We start from the raw sequence: 21012 nt of genomic DNA, 5'->3' as shown, positions 1-21012 counted from the left end.
TGCCCCATAGCCGAAGCCGTCTGGGCGGTATATAACAAGGTCACCAGCTGTGGATTCCATTCATTATTTTATGTATTTATTTATTATTTACTTTTTTGTTACATTTCTATACCATCCAATAGTCAAAGCTCTCTGGGTGGTTCACAACAATTAAAACCACTAAATACAGCATAAAATACAATATGAACTATAGAAGTTTAAAAACTACAAACTATAAAAGTACAGACAACAAGAGGCCTGTTCAGACGACACGCTAAGCCATGGTTAGGCCGCTAACCCTTTTGCAGCAAGTGGTTCGTCAGCATGTTTAAACCGTGGTTATGTGGACACCATGGTTAGGAATGGTTTACATGACACGCTAAGTCATGGCTCACACGACGCACAAAGCATAATGTCTAGCTCAAAATGCTTAACCATTGTGGCTTAGTGTGTCATCTGAACGGGGTCAATGAAATGCAGCAGTAATGCAGAGTGATTTAGAGTGAAAAGACTGAAAAACTGGGAAAATAAAAAGTTCTTCACCTGGTGCCAGGGAGAGCACAATGTAGGTGCCAGGCGAGGGTCTCGGGGAAGCTCATTCCACAACTGGGGTGCTACAGCAGAAAAGGCCCTCCTCCTGGTATTCACCCACCTCACTTCCTTTGGCAGGGGCTCACGGAGAAGGAGCACTGAAGATGATTTTAGGGCCTCAGCGCATACATATGGGAATCCCTGCACATGATTCTCTTGCTTTAGGGAAGGGTTGAGCAGCCCACCACAGGCTGCATTCTTGCGCTTCCCCACCATTGGTCACCACATTTGCTGCAGTGGTGACTAAAAAATGCGGCAATTTTGCTAGGAGACAAGGCCTGTGGGGACCACTCATTTGGTTTGCAAGCAGAATTGGGCTCATGAAAACATCCCAGGGGTGTTATTCTGCCTGCAAGCTTGACATGTGCTCCCATTGTGATTTGTCTGCTTGCAAAATCACTGCCACAGCAGAAAATTTGGCAGCAATTTTGGTGGTGGCTTGCAGGGTGGGAATGTGTGTGTGAGTGATCAGCTTGCCAAATGACAACTAGTGAGTAGAGATGGGGGGTGGAGTCTCTGGAACAAGTGTGGACGAAAACACAAGTGCCCTGTTCATACTGCGCAGTTGCCCTTAAGAACATAAGACCAAGGGTCCATCTAGTCCAGTACTTCAAGCTGCAACCTTTGCCATGTGGCTAGTCTGGTATTCTACATCCTCTCAACTCCGCCCACTTGACCCTGTGATGGTCTCTGGGATCTGTCAATTCTAATGCTCCCTCCCCCTCCAACAAAGAGTGAGTTCCTGGGGGAGACGGGAAACGATCTCTGAGCCTGGGCCTCCTGTTCGATAAGCCCCTGGGAAGATTCCTCCCTGACTCCTAGAGAGTCTTGGGGAATTCCCTCCGCCACTCCCTATGTTAGCTAAACTTCTTGCAGTTCAAACTCCAAATCTAATTCAGAATCTAACAACAAATCAAAAAGCCCAATCCTCATCCCACGAGCCGGCCTCACAGTTAAAAGAAATTGTTTTGATTTTTTTTAAAAAAATTGAGAAATAAAAGCGGTACTCTGGAACTCTCTTCCCAGGGAAGCTAGACTGGTTCCCTCCTTGATGTGCTTTCAGAGGCAGGCAAAACCCTTTTTGTTCCGGCAGACCTTTGGCGAATAAACTGGACCTCCATTTATGCCAAGGACTTTTAAAATTGTCATGTATTTTAAATGTTTAAGAGTTTTAATATTGGAACACATTTACCATATTTCTTTGATTCTAAGACACACTTTTCCCCCCATATAAACATTTCTAAAAATGGGGTGCATCTTAGAATCACGGGTGCGATTATTATTCTTAGAATCAAAGCTTTTTTTTTTCCTGTTGGTGGTACTGAAATTAGTGTGCATCTTACAATTGATGGCGTCTTACAATCGAAGAAATACGGTAGTATCTTTTTAACTTTTGTACATTTCTATTCATAGGTTTTAAGTGTACATGTTTTAAATTTTGCAATGCTGCCTTGAGGCCCAGGACTGGGCAAAAGGCGGGAAACAAATAAATGTAATAAATAATAAAAATAATAAAAAGGAGATTAGGAAGAGCAGGGAACCTGGTGGGCATCAGGATTGCCTTCTCCCATACAATCCGCCCTGCACACTCAGGTCCTCTGGGAAGAATTTACTTCAGCCAACAAAAACTATTCCCCAGAGGACCTTTTCTTCTGCCGCTCCCAGTCTGTGGAATGGCTTGCTGGGAGAGATTCATCAACTTAACAGTCTTCGGGAATTTAAGAAAACCATAAAGACTGATCTCTTCCGGCAGGCCTACCCAGTGGAATTTTAAGATGCCTTTTTAATAATGTGTTGCTTTTAATAGTGTATTAGTTTTAAAAGTTTTATTTAGTTATATGTATTTTATGGCGTTTGCATTTGTGTTGTACCTCGCCTTGATCAGGAGGGAGAGGCGGGTAACAAATAAAATGATGATGATGATGTGAAGTGCCCGTGGGCAAACTGGCATTCAGGAGCACCATGCTGAAGACCTCAGTTATAGTCCCACGCATCTGGTTGGTGCGGCTGGAGGACACTGCTCCAGAAAGCAGGACTTCAAGGAAAGAGAGAGAAGAGGAACGGCAATGTCTAGATGGAAGGGTTTATGTTTGTTCCAGTTTGCAATCCTTGACTCAAAGCTGCACCACAGGACAGTCAGAGGGCACTGGTTAATCTGTCTTTAGTCTCGGCCATAAGGTGACCGTATGTTCGGAATAATAACATTCCTGCAGACTTTTGAGGGCCAGGAAAATCCCCAAGCATTCCTAACACCTCCTCTCTCTCTCTCTTTCCTCTCACCCCCACACTTAAAATGTAAGTTGGCAAAGGGCACAACCCAAAGCAGAGTTTTGTGCGGGTGTATGTGGGGGGTTAATTTCAAGCAAGGGGATACTTTAGCCTATGCTCTATTAAATGAATGCATATTCTTTGGGGATGGTTTTGACATCATCGTCCACAAATGGAACATAATAATAATTAATAATAATAATAATAATAATAATAATAATAATAATAGAAAATTCTTCAGCAACATTCCCCTAGTTCAAATGTGCTTCTGAAATTTACATTTTGCATGCCCAGAATTGGATACTGCCCCATGCCGCCCCACACCACCTCACATTTCCAGCATGAGATGCCACTGAGTTTAAAGCTTTTTTTAAAAAAGATATTATTGTGAATATCTCGATCCATTGCATTATAGGAGGTGTAAATTTGTCCTTCCAACGTAATAGTAGAAGTCTTTTGGCTGTCGTAAGGGCTCTGAAGAGCCATTTGCGCTGACCATGCGTTAATTTCCAGGAAACTAAAGTTCATCCTTATTATAACCACCTCGCAAAAGGAGGCAACTATGGGGCATTGCCAAAGCATATGACTTAAAGAAGCATTAGATGTATTGCATCTCCAGCAATTATGCAAGTTAGACACACCCTTATTGAAAAGACGTTGTGGAGTCCAATAAACCCGAAACCAAAAAATTGTTGAATAAGACGTAGCCTAAGAATGTAAGAAGTTGATACTTACCACCGCCTTAAAATAAATCAAGAGAGGTTACCATTTACAGGGTGTGTGTTTTCCCATGGTCTCTTAAAATGCAAACTTCAACTGTGATTTGCGTGGGGACCAATTTTGAATTGTGGCCAGATTTCATTTGAGGTTCACCACCTGCCTTTATGCATTGCCACTAGAGGGAACTAGATGACAAACGCTTGAGAATTCTTTCCGGGGATCTATCTTCTTACTATTACTTGCACCAAACCAAACAATCACACCTGGCTATATGCGCGTGTGCGGGTTTAATGAGGATGTGAGTATCCGTCACACTTTCTAATAGGATTGCTTGATTAAAGAGGTTACGATGGGCTGGGAAGAGGTGTTAATAAGAACTGCTATGCCAGTGGTTTTCGCCTCTGTAGAGAACCCTGAAAGCTGATCCTGGGTTTTTCAATAAAATCAGTAATGACAAACAGGTTTCTAAGTGATAGGAACTCCTGGATCCATGCACAGCTGCCCCATGCGGTGAGCCATTGAATTATGGGTGGCAGTTTTCCAGTGAATTACCTTCCGCCCCTGGACTGATCTACCCACCCAGGTTGGCCATTGGTTTCTCCCGGGCAGGAGGGCCTATAAGAAGGTCTCCTGGTCTAGTTGAGCCCTGCTTGAGCAATGAAGTATTCTTGAGCTCTGGTTTGTCTTTCGGTTCCAACTTGTTTACTTATCTTTATTTGTTACCTTTATGTTAGGGTTCCATCTATGACCTGGACCTCCTGAGCAACTCTTTAAGGATCCCTTACGTCCTTAAGAGTCCCACCTTCCTTCTTTTACCTTCACTTACCTAGTAATGTGGGGTTTAGGCTGTAGATTTGGGTGAGTGACACTCTAGACACTTGTGGCTTAACGTAAGAGTTTACTAGTGAATTAAAACAACCAAATTACAATAAATGTATTTAGTCAATAGAGCTGAGTGATACATAGGCATTAAAAGAAAATAAAAGTTGCAAAAATGCAAGTCCTTTACCCTAGCTGCATTTAGGCTTTTCCAGTGGCTGCTTCCTTATGCTCTCGATTTTTCCTGTTCTCGCTGGCTGGTTCTCTTTTCTCTTTTTATACCTTCTTTCCACAAGAAAGAGAAAGTACTGTTTGAATCTTGAAAAAATTAAACTTAACTGGAGAAATTAAACTTACCGGGGGGGGGGGATGAAACTACTCCTCTCAGGCATACCCCCTCCCAACAGAATATCCCCAGGCCTCTAAAGCATGACCTTTCTACTTTGCCTCTGTAGGCCTCAAACTTTCTCACTTTATATCCCACCTTTTTCTCCAAGGTCTCTTCCTCCTTTTCATTGTATCCTCACAACAACCCTGCGAGGTGGATTAGGCAGGTAAGCCCCCCCTCACTGAGAATCAGTGAGTGGCCCAAAGTCACCCAATGAGTGGGGACTTGAATCTGGGTTACTCCTGTCCAACACTCTAACCACTATACCACACTGGCTTGTTACTGGCCACTGGCTTATCTCACAGCTTCTGGTCCCTGGCCCATGCCAGACTGCTACGTATCACCCAGTCCTGACACCCACAGACTGCTCACCAATTGCCATTCGTCTTCTGCAGTATTTAGTTAGAGGAGACTCTTGGTTGAATTCTAGGTTCATCCTTGGTTTGTACTGGGCACAAAAGGCAAAGCACAAAAGCCCAGGCCAGCACCCCTGGGGAACTGAGTGCATAGTCCAGAATATGCCCATAGGTAGCCTTCCCTACCCTGTTACTCTCCAGAAGTTTTGGACTACAACTTCCAGCATTCCTAACGTTTGGCCAGGCTGGTTGGAGCTGATGGGAGTTGAAGACCAAAACTTCTGGAGGACACCAAGCTGGGGCAGGCTGATGTACTGAGCCCTAGGGTCCAGTAAAGGCTGTTGGCTCAGTGGAGAGGTGAATCAGTCTGGATTTCAGTCAGAACTCTAAAGGATGTGGCCTTAGGGCCACCGGTTGCCCACCCAGTAGTAAATGATCTTCAGGCTTCCTTGTCCCTTTACCCCCTGGCCATTTTTACCTGTGGCTCAATGGCTCAGTTCAGACAACACGTTTCTCTATACAGTGGGAAAACTCCACTCAACGGTTGAGTTCATAGGGGGGTACTCATAACACAACATGTTCTAACTCCACCATTGTGTGACTGTGGGCTCCTGTGGAGTTGAGTAAAAGTCAATGTGACATCTGAGCGACAGTTTCTCCACCCTCTCTCCTCCCCCGGTCCTCCTGATGGTATCCCAACAGCCATTGTTGCAAAAACACACACACCAAAAGCCCAACCCTGGTGGCTCTCCTAGAGTGGCACTCCCTCCTTTCACCACTCTTGCCAGGGAACTCTGTAGCCAGTGGGAGAAGTCAACACAACGGAAAACTCCATGGAGCCCTCCACATAACACACAATGCAATGGTTGTGCAGGAACTCTCCTCTGTGTGGAGTGCTGTTGTTGTTGTTGTTTTTTTGGGGGGGGGAACTCCACTGTGTAGTTTTCCCTCCAGACAACACATTTATTTATTTATTTATTTATTTATTTATTTATTTATTTATTACATTTTTATACTGCCCAATAGCCGAAGCTCTCTGGGCGGTTCACAAAAATTAAAACCATACTAAAACAACCAACAGGTTAAAAGCATAAATACAAAATACAATATAAAAAGCACAACCAGGATAAAACCACACCGCAAAATTGATATAAGATTAAAATACAGAGTTAAAACAGCAAGATTTAAATTTAAGTTAAAATTAAATGTTAAAATACTGAGAGAATAAAAAGGTCTTCAGCTGGTGATGAAAGGAGTACAGTGTAGGCGCCAGGCGGACCTCTCTGGGGAACTCATTCCACAGCCGGGGTGCCACAGCGGAGAAAGCCCTCCTCCTAGTAGCCACCTGCCTCGCTTCCTTTGGCAGGGGCTCACGGAGAAGGACCCCTGTGGATGATCTTAAGGTCCGGGCAGGTACATATGGGAGGAGGCGTTCCTTCAAATAACCTGGCCCCCAACCGTTTAGGGCTTTAAATGTCAATACCAGCACTTTGAATTGGGCCCGGACCTGGACTGGCAGCCAATGAAGTTGTAAAAGGACTGGCGTGATGTGATCTCGCCGGCCAGTCCCTGTTAGTAAACAGAAACTCCACCATGGAGTTCTAAAACCACCACTGAGAAACGTGTTGTCTGAACTGAGCAAATGTGTCACCTATGTATGGAAGGAAACCGGAGAGGAGATGGTTAGGGATGTTAACTGATCTATTTCCGCCACCACCACCCACCCCACCCCAAACTATTCACCCCAGTTTTCAGCTTGGCATTTTTCCTAGTCACGCGCTAGAAATTCTGCGTGCAGGAGTTTCGTGTCATTCCAGTGTCAGGAAGCCCCAGAACACTGCAACGCCAGATGCACTGGGCAACCGTCCAACGCGTGCCTTAAGCATATGATAAGCGAGGAAGCGACGTTTTGATTCATGAGACAGTAATAGGATACAGCTTGGGCTACAGACTCGAGCTTTGCTCTGTGAACATCCTGTGCCCTGCTTTTCTCTGGTATGTACTTATTTTTGGAATGGGAAGATTCATTCATTCATTTATTCTGAGGCTATTTATATCCTATTTTGATACAGTATATATATGCCCCAAAGTGTCCACAAAACAACTGATCGATGTGACAAATAGAGTTCTGCTCTCTCTGCATACCTTGTCTTCATTCCTGGGACTGCTCCAAGCCTCCTCTCCTAGGCACCCATGTCCTTCTTTTCCAAGCCTGCTGCATTTCAGGCTTCCGGTCTCCTCCTTTTCTAGGTCTTGATGCATGGCTTCCTCTTTCGTAGGCCTCTCCCTCTCTACAGTTAGGAAAGCTGCTTGCACCCGACTGAGTCCAAGTGTCCAATGGACTTCCCTGTATCCCCCTCCCCTGGACCCAGTCTGGTGCCCACAGCTCCTTTGCAGACCTGTGCTCTATCCATGCATTTACTCTTGCACAAATGGACACTTTACGGCCATCATTTATGCAATAGGCGAAATGTGCAATTCCCACCGTCGTTCCACACAGTGAAGGCTTCAGAAATTGTGAATTTCCCCTGTTGCATAATAGGCGGCTGTAAAGGCCTCATGTATGCAATAGGGGAAATGTGCAATTTACAGAGCCTTGCTGAGCCTCAAAAGAACCTTGCATGGCCTAACAAGTGGGGGTGGGTGACAGCAGGGTGAGGGTCTGATAAGAACATAAGAAGAGCCCTGATGCTGGATCAGACCAAGGATCCATCTAGTCCAGAACTCTGTTCACACAGTGGCCAACCAGCTATTGGCCAGGAGGAACAAGTAGGACATGGTGCAACAGCACCCTCCCACCCATGTTCCCCAGCAATTTGTGCACACAGGTTTACTGCCTTGAATACTGGAGATAGCACACAACCATCAAGGCTAGTAACCATTGATGTGGCTGAGTTTACCCATCCATAAAGTAGCTCAGTCAATGGAAGACAGAGAATCTTCTGCTTGCTTTGCCCTTCTGTGACATATGGAGAGCTCAGCCAATCATTGCCAGGAATTTCTTCCTACCACTGCCGCAGAATCCCTTAGCACGTTGCAGTGCAGGTGCCTCTTACTGCTAGAGTGGAGCTAGCGACTCAGTCAAAACCAAATATTTGATAACTGGATTGGAAGAATGTATAACACTCTGGGGAATGTGGAACGGTTATAACCAATGCATATAGTAGGCTTGTTCAGATGACACGTTAAGCCATGGTCAGGACAATCACCCTTTTGCAGTAAATGCTTAGTGAGCGTGTTTAAACTGTGGTTATATAGCCACCATGGTTAGGAATGGTTCACGAACTAAGTCATAATGTTTATTAGGGCTGTGCACTGCTTCAGATCCAAATTTCGAATCCGAAGCAGATCAGGGTGATTCGGGCCTCCTAATTCCGAATCCAAAGTGATCCGGGGAGGTCTGAATTGATCCAAAGCGGTTTGGGGAGGTCCATTTTCTTTCACTGCCCCTTAAGCCTGGAATTCTCTTCCAGAACGTTTGCAAACCACAAGTTCAATCATAGTTTTTAAAGCTCAGCTCAAAACTTTTCTTTTTTATGAAGCTTTTAGAACTTGATTTTAACCTTACTTTTATACTGTTAATTTTACTCTCCTCTGTGCTGGTTTGGTTCATTCTCTTCCCCTTCTTATTGTTTTGTTATGATTCTATTAGATTGTAAGCCTATGCGGCAGGGTTTTGCTATTTTATTGTTTTACTCTGTACAGCACCATGTACACTGATTGTGCTATATAAATAATAATAATAATAATAATAATAATAATAATAATAATGAAAATGGGCACCATGAAATGCATAACCATTATGGCTTAGACGCCAGGTGAAGACCTTTTTATTCTCCCAGTATTTTAACAGTCTATAAATAAATTTTAACTTGGTGTTTTAAATTTGTAATTTTGCATTGCTGCTGTTTTTATCTGGTTGAGCTTTTATATTGTATTTTGTGCTATGGTTTTATACTGTTGTTTTATACTTCGAATGGTTTTTAATTTTTGTGAACTGCCCAGAGAGCTCCGGCTATTGGGCGGTATAGAAATGTAATAAATAAATAAATAAATAAATAAAAATATACAGTTGCCCACTCCAGTTCTCTGACCAGGGTACAGTTCTGGGTATTCCCTGAAAGGGGGGGGGGGAGAATCCATGACTTTCAAACCAGTGCATAGTGTAGACATGCCTTGTGAAGTTGAAGTACCTCCTGTTAATGAGGTGTTTTCTCTCTCTTTCTGGATAGGTATTAAAGTGATTGGTGGCATAAAAGAATTCACCGGCGAGGAATATGGGGTTTACGTCAAGAGGATCTTGCCAGGAGGCATTGCATATGCTGATGGTGAGTAGTCTTTCAGAAGGCTTGGCGTTGGTGACACTGTGCAAAAACAAGTTTTACCCAATTTGCAGCTTCTGGGCTGAAAACAGACTTTGACACATTCCGTGATTGAAATCCATATTTATCTGAGCTCATCATGTAATTCCTGGACCAAAAAAGAAGAAAATAAGAGTTTGACAGCATGCATACATTTTAAAAATGTGCAGAGAAAATGTGTATGTTGAGAAAAAATATTCACAAGTATGCTTTAATCCACGGGCGAAGAATGTGTACATTTCAAAGAAACCCGCAATTGGGGAAAGCAGCCACTAAAATACATGTGGATTTCCATGTGAGAAGAGAAGAACAAAGTTCACAATCTGATATGGACTTGAATCCAAACTCCAAAATGGAATTGAGGGAACTTTGGGGAGCTCACCGGTTTTGCTGATCCAAACATCCCTAGAAATGAATGGCTGCGAAGGACAGGAAATCAGAGTGGATGTAGTGCAGTGGTTAGGTTGCTTGGAGGTGGGGAACCCAGCTTCACACCCCTGTGTTCGGTGTGTTATTCCAACCTGGAGCTCACAAGGCCAATTGGCCGAGCACAGCATGAATGTGATGTCTCAGGATACTCAGCACCAAGAATAGGTCACTGTGGGGGGATGATCACAAGGCTGGGTGGACAAAAGGCAAGCCAAAAGCAGGAAGTGTAGAACGTTTCTCCGTGGATTATCTTGGAGCTGAGCTTGGAGATTTCAAGACCGGGGGCGGGGGCAGAAAATGTGGAGGGTTTTCCTCCATTTCCCCCTGAATTTCCCCCCATTTTTCTGTTGCCATCACCACCAAGCCTTCTCACCTCTTGTTGAGCTGAGGTTAAATTTGTCCAAAGAGATTTTTCTGAGATAATTTCTGAGCATTTTCTTCTTTTCTCTCCTCAAAAGAAGAGAATTTTGCCAAAAATCTGTCCATGTATTGTATTTTTTTTTTGTTGCTGCCATTTTTTCTCTCCACAATGCCCTGGAATGACTCTAGGTCCATAGTCCTGATCCATCCCAGTTTCCAAGGCAGAAGAGCCCTTGACTGAAGTGAGATGGAGAGATGCAGGTCCAGGGTTCTGGGCTTTAACTTGGGACTGTGTCTCAGTCAGGACCCTGGACAGACACTTGGATGCTGCTTCACAATCCATTCGGCTAGAGTTCAGGACCATGGAGAGTGAACTTGGGGCTAACACAGCAAGAGCAAATTACCCCAGCATTGGCCTGGGACAACTGTCAGAAGTTTGTACTCTGGTCTAGAACATCTGGAGAACCCCAAGTTGGGCAAGACGGAGTGTATTTAAAAAGGCTTCAAATGCAACCCTTGGCTTCTTCTAGGCTGAAGAGTTTTGAGTTGTGTGGACACTTGGAGATGCACCTAAGGATTATCCCGATCGTCCAAGGAGTTCAGGTGTCTGAGTTGATTGTCCTTCTCCTTCGCAATCAACAACATGGAGACTCAAAGCTTCCAGCTATTGCGGCTTTATTATGCTATAGGCAGGCCTTTCTACAATTCAGATTCAAGGAAGGGGGATGTATGCTAACCGCACTTCTCTGAGCAGTGAGAACTTCCAGGAAAACAGAACATTGTGCAATAGGCATTTGGTCTTATCCAGCAGGGTTCTGAGTGGTTGCCATTGACTCAGTTCACACAACACACTAAGCCACACTCAGTTGTTGAGCTTGGGTTGTTATTGAACCATGGGTTGTTTGTTGCATCATGGGTTAGTGTTTTGCTGGAACCTAGGACATTTTCCATAGTGTGACTTGTTAACCATGAAGTGTGGCTTATTTTTCTCGAAAAAGGCAACTTGAGAATCCACGGTGGTTTTTTTGTTAGGTTGTTCAGCATGGGTAACAAGCCATGTTATAAGCTCTAAGGAACGTAAGAAGGGCTTTCCACTCGCCCACCCTCCCAGGGATTTTCTTTTCCAGATGACACCCAGTGTCTCATAGCTACTGGAGCATGCTTAATTCTCATTGGGCTCTGGGTTGGTTTTTGGCCATTAGGGGTTTTGTTTTGTAAAGTTTTTCTCTACTTATACAAGGTTCCCCTGAGCGTGGCGATATATACCTCTTGATTCACAATGTCCCCATTTTGGCTCCATTTCTATTGGCACTGACTGCTTGAGGTCATTGTTAGAGGGAGTGATATTGCAGTGCAATATCCGGGCCTAGCATACAGCAACAGAGCCATGAGTGAAAGATGCTTGGGATGGTTACCTGCCTTTGGGCTTGTTCAGACAACATGCTAAGCCATGGTTAAGCCACTAACCCTTTTGCAACAAATGGTTAGTGGGTGTGTTTGAAGAACTTTGTACAGAAACAATCTATAATATGGAAGAATATGCATGTCCTTCTAAATTATCTACCACTTTCCTGGAGGTTAATGCATGGTCGGCACAGATGGCTCTTCAGAGCCCTTATGACAGCCAAAAGACTTATATTATCACATTGGAAGGACAAATTTACACCTCCTATAATGCAATGGATTGAGGACCTAATAACGTTATCAACTTTTGAACGAGTGTTATATAGGCGCAATTTGCAAGAGGATAAATATACGGATATCTGGTCTGTTTTTCTTGAAACCTTTGTATAACTCTCTCTCTCTCTTCCCCACCCCTCCAGTTTATATGATGGAAATGATGATAATTTTACATACACAATCTATGGTGTTTCCCCCGTTTTCACAATGTATTTTTGTTTTGTTTGTTGATATTCACAATAATTTTTTAAAAAAAAATTATAAAAAAAATCCGTGGTTATGTAGCCATCAGGGTTAGGAACAGTTCACATGACACACTAAGCCATAACAGAATGAACACTAAGCCAACAACAGAATGAAATTTAATAGGGAAAAATGCCAAGTTCTACATTTAGGAAATAGAAACCAAATGCACAATTACAAGATGGGGGATACTTGGCTCAGCAATACTACAAATGAGAAGGATCTTGGAATTGTTGTAGATCACAAGGTGAATATGAGCCAACACTGCGATATGGCTGCAAGAAAGGCAAATGCTATTTTGGGCTGCATTAATAGAAGTATAGCATCCAAATCGTGTGAGGTACTGGTTCCTCTCTATTCGGCCCTGGTTAGGCCTCATCTAGAGTATTGAGTCCAGTTCTGGGTACCACACTTCAAGAAGGATGCAGACAAGCTGGAGGGGGTTCAGAGGAGGGCAACCAGGATGATCAGGGGTCTGGAAACAAAGCCCTATGAAGAGAGACTTAAAGAACTGGGCATGTTTAGGTTGGAGAAGAGAAGATTGAGGGGAGACATGATAGCACTCTTCAAATACTTAAAAGGTTGTCACACAGAGGAGGGCCAGGATCTCTTCTCGATCCTCCCAGAGTGCAGGACATGGAATAACGGGCTCAAGTTACAGGAAGTCAGAATCCGGCTGGACATCAGGAAAAACTTCCTGTCTGTTAGAGCAGTATGACAATGGAACCAGTTACCTAGGGAAGTTGTGGGCTCTCCCACACTAGAGGCCTTCAAGAGGCAGCTGGACAACCATCTGTCAGGGATGCTGTACGGTGGATTCCTGCATTGAGCAGGGGGTTGGACTCGATGGCCTTTTAGGACCCTTCCAACTCTGCTATTCTATGATTCTATGATTCTACAGTTTAGCTCAAAGTGCTTAACCACCATGGCTTAGTGTGTCATCTCAACAGGGCCTTTGTTGTTCTTGTTGTTGTTCATGTTACCCTGCAAAGCATGATGTAAATTGCTGATACAGTAAAAATTAATAATGGACCCGTTCAGATGACACGCTAAGCCATGGTTAGGCCACTAACCGTTTTGCTGCAAATGGCTAGTGAGCGTGTTTAAACTAGGGTTATGAAGCCACCATGGTTAGGAATGGTTCACATTATATGTTAAATTATGGCTCACATGACAGACAATGCCACAACGATAATCTCAAAATGATTAGCTACTGTGGTTTAGCATGTCATCTGAACATGGTCAGTAATACATCGTACATATTCAACTAGCCAGGAATAAACTATTGCTCTATCTTCATCTATGCGATACTTTCCCTGTCTGTTTTTCCTTTAAAGGCCGCTTGCAACCGGGAGACCAGATCTTAGAAGTGAACGGAGACAGTCTCATTGGTGTTACAAGTGAGAGGTGGAGTATCAGAATTCAGGATTTGTATTAGCTTCATGTCATTTTTGAGATCTACCCAGCATGCTATTTGCAGGGAGGTTGTTTACTGGCGACCTTATTCCAAACGCAAGTTAAAAGTTTCTTTGCCCCTTACACCAGTCAGGTTCTTGGTTGGATCAGGGTTTCCCTAGGAAGGATAGAAGTCAATATAGGAATTTTGAGATCAGGATCTATAATAGGGTGACCATATGAAAAGGAGGACAGGGCTCCTGTATCTTTAACAGTTGTATTGAAAAGGAAATTTCAGTGTGCCCTGCCCTCTGCTAAATCTGGTCACTCTAGTATAGCTCCTGCAGCTTTAACTGTTGTGATGAAGAGGGAATTTCACCAGGTTCCCCATATATACAAAATGACACCTGCTGAAATTCCCTTGTCTATGCAACTGTTAAAGATACAGGAGGCCTGTCCTCCTTTTCATATGGTCACCCTAATCTATAACAAGAAATTGAGGCCCAAGAGGCCTTGGAGAAGGTGCATCTATGACAGTATTTTGCACAGTAGCTAGCCCTTGTGCATTTTGTACATTTTCCAGTGTTTCTTAGAGACTGTGCACGTGGCCAGCATGCCGCCAAATTTGCCAGCAAAAAGAGATAATAATAATAATAATAATAATAATAATAATAATAATAATAATAATAATAATTTATTTCTTACCCGCCTCTCCATTCTGATCAAGGCATGGAACAGCAGCAAATATAAAATACATAAAACTGAATTAAATCATAATAAACATTGTTAAAACATCCTAAAAACATTCTAAAATTCCACTGGATAGGCCTGCTAGAAGAGATAAGTCTTAACTGCTTTCTTAAATGCTAATAGTCTGTTAAGTTGACGTGTCTCCTCCAGCCTGGGATTCCACAGTCTGGGAGCAGCAGAAGAGAAGGTCCTCCGGGTAACAGTTGTCAATCTAGTTTTTGCTGACTGGAGTAAATTCTTCCCAGAGGACCTGAGATTGTACAGGAGAAGGCGAACCCGCAGGTAGCCTGGACCCAAACCATGTAGGGCTTTAAAGGTGATAACCAACACTTTATACTTTGCCCAGAAACTAATTGTGCCATTTTGATGGCAGTTTTGACAGTGAATTTCAGCAACAAACCGCTATGAATTGGTAAAAAAAAAGGCCAAATTCAGCTTGTTCTCAAATGACATTTAGTCTTTCTACTGCTCTGTAGTGGCTTGCTATCAAAATTTATTTACCACTTTAATTTTGGAGGCAGGCAGTGGCAAGGGTTGGATCAGATGTGGGCCGTATGTGTCCAACCGCTGATCTACCCGGACCCATCTTCGGGAAGGCTAAGTTGGGAACATCAGGGTAGGACCAGGTGTGTCCAAGTTTGAATCCTATTCAGCCACAAAGCTCACCGGGGAACTAACAGCCACTTTCCCTCAGCCTAACCTATCTCACAGGGTCATTGTAAAGGAAGAATGGGTGAGGGAGGAAGAAGATCCATATATTTGACACTGAGCTCCTTACAGGAAGGACAGGGTAAGCGTAGAGATACAATTATCATGCCAGGCTGTTCTCTTTCCTGACATCCCACAGAGCTGTGGATATTCTCAGGACAGCTTCTGCCACCAGCCGTATGCGCCTTCTTATCGCCCGAGATGACGACGCTCGGTAAGGATTTACTTTATTCCATCTGGGGGAATAGATGGTTTTCAGCACAATCTTCTGTGCATTTATTCTGAAGTAAGTCCCATTGTGCACCAAACAAAACAGGAGATGTTTACCAACCCTTAGATATCCAATCTTTAGATATCTACCAACCCTTATGTAGCTACCAACCCTTAGATATCCAATCTTTAGATATCTACCAACCCTTAGGTTGGTATCTACCAACCCTTATGTAGCTACCAACCCTTAGATATCCAATCTTTAGATATCTACCAACCCTTAGGTCGGTATCTACCAACCCTTATGTAGCTACCAACCCTTAGATATCCAATCTTTAGATATCTACCAACCCTTAGGTCGGTATCTACCAACCCTTATGTAGCTACCAACCCTTAGATAACCAATCTTTAGATATCTACCAACCCTTAGGTTGGTATCTACCAACCCTTATGTAGCTACCAACCCTTAGATATCCAATCTTTAGATATCTACCAACCCTTAGGTCGGTATCTACCAACCCTTATGTAGCTACCAACCCTTAGATAACCAATCTTTAGATATCTACCAACCCTTAGGTCGGTATCTACCAACCCTAATGTAGCTACCAACCCTTAGATAACCAATCTTTAGATATCTACCAACCCTTAGGTCGGTATCTACCAACCCTTATGTAGCTACCAACCCTTAGATATCCAATCTTTAGATATCTACCAACTCTTATGTAGCTACCAACCCTTAGATATCCAATCTTTAGATATCTACCAATACTTAGCTATATACCAAAACAAGAGATAACTACCAACCCTTAGACATATAGCAATAAAACAACAGAATTGGGCTTACTGGTGATAAATATGAACAGAACAAATTCCAATAATAAAATGTTTACAAGATCACTGAGGAAGACTGTACATCAAAATGTGTTTGATTCATTTGGTATTGATTATTTTTGGTACGGTAGAGCTTTATAACATGACAACATTGTATTCTCACTCATTGGTTTGATGTATTATTGTTTACAGCGCAATAACAGTATGTCCTTATTGTGTGTGTGTGTGTGTGTGTGTAATCTACATAGATTAAAACAAATACTGTTAGATTTTGTTCTATTTATATTTATTGTATTATAAATATAATACATGTATTATAAACCCTGTTGTTTTCTTGCTGAAAGTCCCGTTGCGTTCCGTTGGGCATGCCTAGAATTGCAGCCCGAGTGTGTTCATTTTAATTAAAGGGATGTATTGATTTTAAATTCTGGGGTGGGATGGAGAGACAACTTTTTTTTATCCAGAAGGCCCCTCTGCAGTGAGGGGACTGAGGGGCAAAAAAGCAGGGAAGGAGCAGGACTACTAGCACCAGCGGCAAGATAGTAAGCTTACAGGCCTGCCGCTAGTAGAGATGTAGTAAATGAAATGAAAGTAAGCTTACAAGTCTGCCATTGATGAAACGTAATGAACACAGGGGGCGTGACCCTCAGTGCAATAGAGCACATCTCCTAAATTTGCATCATTTATTCAGTTTTCATTGTGAAAAATATGGATTACTTGGTCACAGAATTTCAGTCATTAAATACCCTAAATCCACCCTAATCCTGCATTGAGCTGGGGGTTGGACTCAATGGCCTTAAAGGCCCCTTACAACACTACTATTCTCTGATTCTATGATTCTATACCACCACCCAGCTGAATGGGAAAGACATATATGGCACAGAATATTAATTCAGAAGATAATCTCATTTTAAGATGCTCTGGAAAGAACCTATAACAACCCTGCCATTGATGAAATGTAATGAACACAGGGGGTTAGACCATAAGATGTGCCCTGCTGGATCAGACCAAGGGTCCATCTAGTCCAGCACTCTGTTCATGCAGTGGCCAACAAAGGGACCAACAAAGCAGGACATGGTGTAACAGCACCTTCCCACCCATCTTCCCCAGCAACTAGTGCACACAGGCTTACTGCCTTGGATACTGGCAGTAGCACATAGCCATCAGGACTAGTGACCATTGATAGCCTTCTCCACCAGAATTTACCCAACTCCCTCTTTTAAAGCCATTCAAATTGGTGGCCATCACTACAACTTGTGGCAGTGAGTTCCATAGTTTAACTCTGTGCTGTGTGAAGAAGGACTTCCTTTTGTTTGCCCTGAATCTCCCACCAATCACCTTCATGGGATGACCCCACAGGTTCTGGTATGTTGCGATAGCTCCCTGTGTTTTCCCCAAGCTGCCAAGTCATCTCAGCTGCCAAGTCATCTCGTAAGTTGCTAAATCACATCTTTGAAACCCCAGCATACATTTGCAAATCTCAAGAGCCATCTTTGCTCCTGAAAACATCCCCACCCCGGAAATTAAAACAGATAGGACCAAACTCAGGGAAGCGGGTCAAACTTGGAGTCATGTTTGTTTACAGTCCCCTGCTGCTATTGGCTATTCACTAAATCTGCAAAAGGTTATCCAGAGGGGAACTTGGCCTGCAATCAAGTGTGTGTGTGTGTGTGTGTGTTACTAAAGATTGGTAGAGATTTCACTTATATAATCATCTCGCAGAATATTTAATTCACCAATAAACATCTCCAAGATTAAGGAGAAGGGGAGAGGAAAGAGAGAGAGAGAGAGATTTTATGTGAGCCTCTTTATCATTATTATTTTATTTTATTTATCCCTTATTATCTTTCAGCCATGTCCTTGAGCTTGCAGGAGTAATCCTCCTCTTCGCCACGTTAGGGTCAGGGGGTGCTTGCTGACGCAGATGTGGTGGCTGGGGCTGGTGATATGCCCAAATCACTCCTCCTCCCCCCCTCCCTCCCATCTTTTGAGGTCAGCTGTGAGCATCCTGAATGACTCAGCCAATCAGCCGAGGGCATAGCCAATCTTGGCACAGACTCTGTTCTGTTCAGGTCTCCAGGGCATGACCAGAAGTTCATGCCGCAAAGGCGACTCTAATCGCATCAAGGCTGGTTTGCCGCCGGCCCGGGTGATAGTCTTGGATGACTGGGGAACGTTTTCAGCAGGGAGCCTTGCTGAGAAGTCGCTCCTTCATGGCTGGAATCTGGTCCACACGTTGCCTGAGACACTGTGATTACTAGCAATGCCTGGTACACTGGGTCTGAAACTGGGAGGTATACTGGCTGTGAACATGGAGGTTTCATTGATCTATCCTAGCTAGATGGAGTCTGGAGTTGCTATGCAGGTGGTGGGTGGTGACTCTGATTTCAGTGAGGTGGCGGGTATTCATAGCATCCAAGAGAATCATAGAATAGTAGAGTTGGAAGGGGCCTCTAAGGCTATCGAGTCCAACCCCCTGCTCAATGCAGGAATCCACCCTAAAGCATACCTGACAGATGGTTGTCCAGCTGCCTCTGTGTGGGAGAGCCCATAACCTCCCTAGGGAACTGGTTCCATTTTCGTACTGCCTCTGTGTGGGAGAGCCCATAACCTCCCTAGGGAACTGGTTCCATTTTCGTACTGCTCTAACTGTCAGGAATTTTTTCCTGATGTCCAGCCAGAATCTGGTTTCCTGTAACTTGAGCCCATTAGTCCGTGTCTTGCACTGTCAGAACCAGCCAGAATTCTAAACGAGCTTTTATTACATACACACACATGTGCGTGTACACACACACACAGGGGACATAAATCAAACTCTCATTGATGGGCTGCCCATTGATTAAGCCAAACAACATTGATTAACTTTATGATCAATCCATACCATCCACAATTTATTTTATACAACTTCCAAATTTCTAGCATTCTGATGCTGAGCTTTCTCATTCCAGTCATGAATAAACTTATCCCTTTGTTTCAAGAAATTCTTTTTGTTATAGGTCCTTTCCAGAGCATCTTAAAATGAGATTATCTTCTGAATTAATATTCTGTGACATATACGTCTTTCCCATTCAGCTGGGGGTGGGGGTGGTATTTAATGACTGAAATTCTGTGACCAAGTAATTCTGTGACCATATTTTTTCACAAAGAAAACTGAATAAATGATGCAAATTTAGGAGATGTGCTCTATTGCACTGAGGCTGTCACCCCCTGTGTTAAGGATTCCCAGGAAACCTAATTTTAGAAAGACAGAATTGGGTGCAGGGGGTGAATCACATTTGTTTCAGAGCTTTAGCTTTGAAACATCAAGGCAATCTAAACCAATGTGACAGTTTATCTGTGTGGGAACACGGTACTAAATTGCATTTCCTTGTTCAGGAGAGAATTCTCTGAGCTGTTGGAAAAATTCGGATCTAACAGCAACACAGGTTCGGCTCGCAGTTCACCGGTTCTTCATGGTGGGGGTGAGTATTTATTTTCTCAAGTGGTCTGAACTGGCAAATGCTGCTAGCGAAGAAAGAGGCTCAGAACAGAAAAAGACAGCAGCAGGCCAGTAGTTGAGACACGCATAGGGCAGGGAAATAGAATCCCCTGGCACAGTTAATCTTGTATCTGAAGTCCATCCTTGCCTTAGGTAGTTATCAGGAGGAGATAGGAACCAGGCCTGATGAGGAAGGTGGGGTGGAAGCTAGGCCCCAGGGGGGATACCAGCTGAGCATGGAGCCCTTTGAGTGCCCACTGAATTGGGACACCCTACCCCAAAGATAGCATCCCATGAATGAGATTCTTCTAAGGAACCCGCCTCTCTAATAAGCGGAGCCATGAGGCTCACGAAGCAGAAAACACACAAGTCTAGAGTCAATTGAGAGGCTCCAGGTCAGGGAACTGCTCCTTTAAGATTCTCCAGGAAAGGGGCCTAGAAGAGGTTGCCTGGCGTAAGAGGGATAGGCAGGGGACGCTGGTGGCTCCAATGTCAGTGGGGCTGTGAATCCACTCAGCACTCTAAAGGAGCTATCCAGGGTCCTGAAGCAATTTTGGTGTTGGGGTTCAGCACCTTGGATAGCTGCTTTGGAGCTCCGATTGGAACCTAGAGCAGATTCACCACCCTAGTGACATCGGAGCCACCACCCTCCACTGGTGATAGAAGACTTCTGTTGAGCTCCACACTGTGTCCAGCCAAGTTATCTGTCTGGAGCTATCCAACGTCCTGCAACTACAGACCAATGCTACCTGATTAAACTATCCTCAGGTGTGTGTTATGCTCCATGGCCCCGCTCACTCATGGATAGGGCACAACAGGACAGGCAGCCCCTGAAGATCTTGCACAGAAAGCCCAAACTACCGAAAGCATGTGGCCTCTTCTGATCTCCATGACCCCCTTCTCTGGCTGCTCCCAGGGATATTTTGTTAAAGCAGACATGTGATGCAGTGTCATCGTGCCCAGTTTCCCCAGCCTCACTCCATGATTTCATTGGCTGCTGCTGCTGCATGTGGAGAAGGGAAGTGCTATGATGTCACTTCCGGTGTTTGCTTTAACTAACCAATAGCAGGAGGTGCAGGGAGTTGTGGGCGAGCATATGAGCATTTCAGCTAAGTGACCTGTAATTTTGTCCTCCACGATTTCTCTGGACCGGCTACGTTGTCACCCAGTGGTATTTTTGTCCGATCTCGTTCCCACAAGATGGAACTCTTGTCGCAAAACCCAAAGCAGTTTAGCAACAGAGATGTTTCATTATTTTATACTAAGGGCGTGGCTGAAATTTAATGTCTTGGATTCCCCATGGTACAATGGGGAGTAATGAGAAGGAAGGAAAAGACACTATACTTTTGGGGCCAGTAACTATCACCCCCTGGGCCCAATCTGGCCTGCTGTCGACCCATCTCCCAATTATCAATCCCAGATCCAAATGAGGGGATACGGGAGAGC

The 21012-nt window shown here is 43.9% G+C and overlaps 1 pseudogene; it reads left to right on the top strand.

The window, feature by feature from the left end:
• Positions 1–21012, top strand: part of LOC134410274 (syntaxin-binding protein 4-like) — a 67027-nt pseudogene that overhangs the window by 9506 nt on the left and 36509 nt on the right.

The sequence above is a fragment of the Elgaria multicarinata genome, chromosome 17, assembly GCF_023053635.1.
Source record: "Elgaria multicarinata webbii isolate HBS135686 ecotype San Diego chromosome 17, rElgMul1.1.pri, whole genome shotgun sequence".
Taxonomy (NCBI): domain Eukaryota; kingdom Metazoa; phylum Chordata; class Lepidosauria; order Squamata; family Anguidae; genus Elgaria; species Elgaria multicarinata.
Note: the sequence above shows the minus strand (reverse complement) of the source record. Positions and strands in the feature narration are given on the sequence as shown.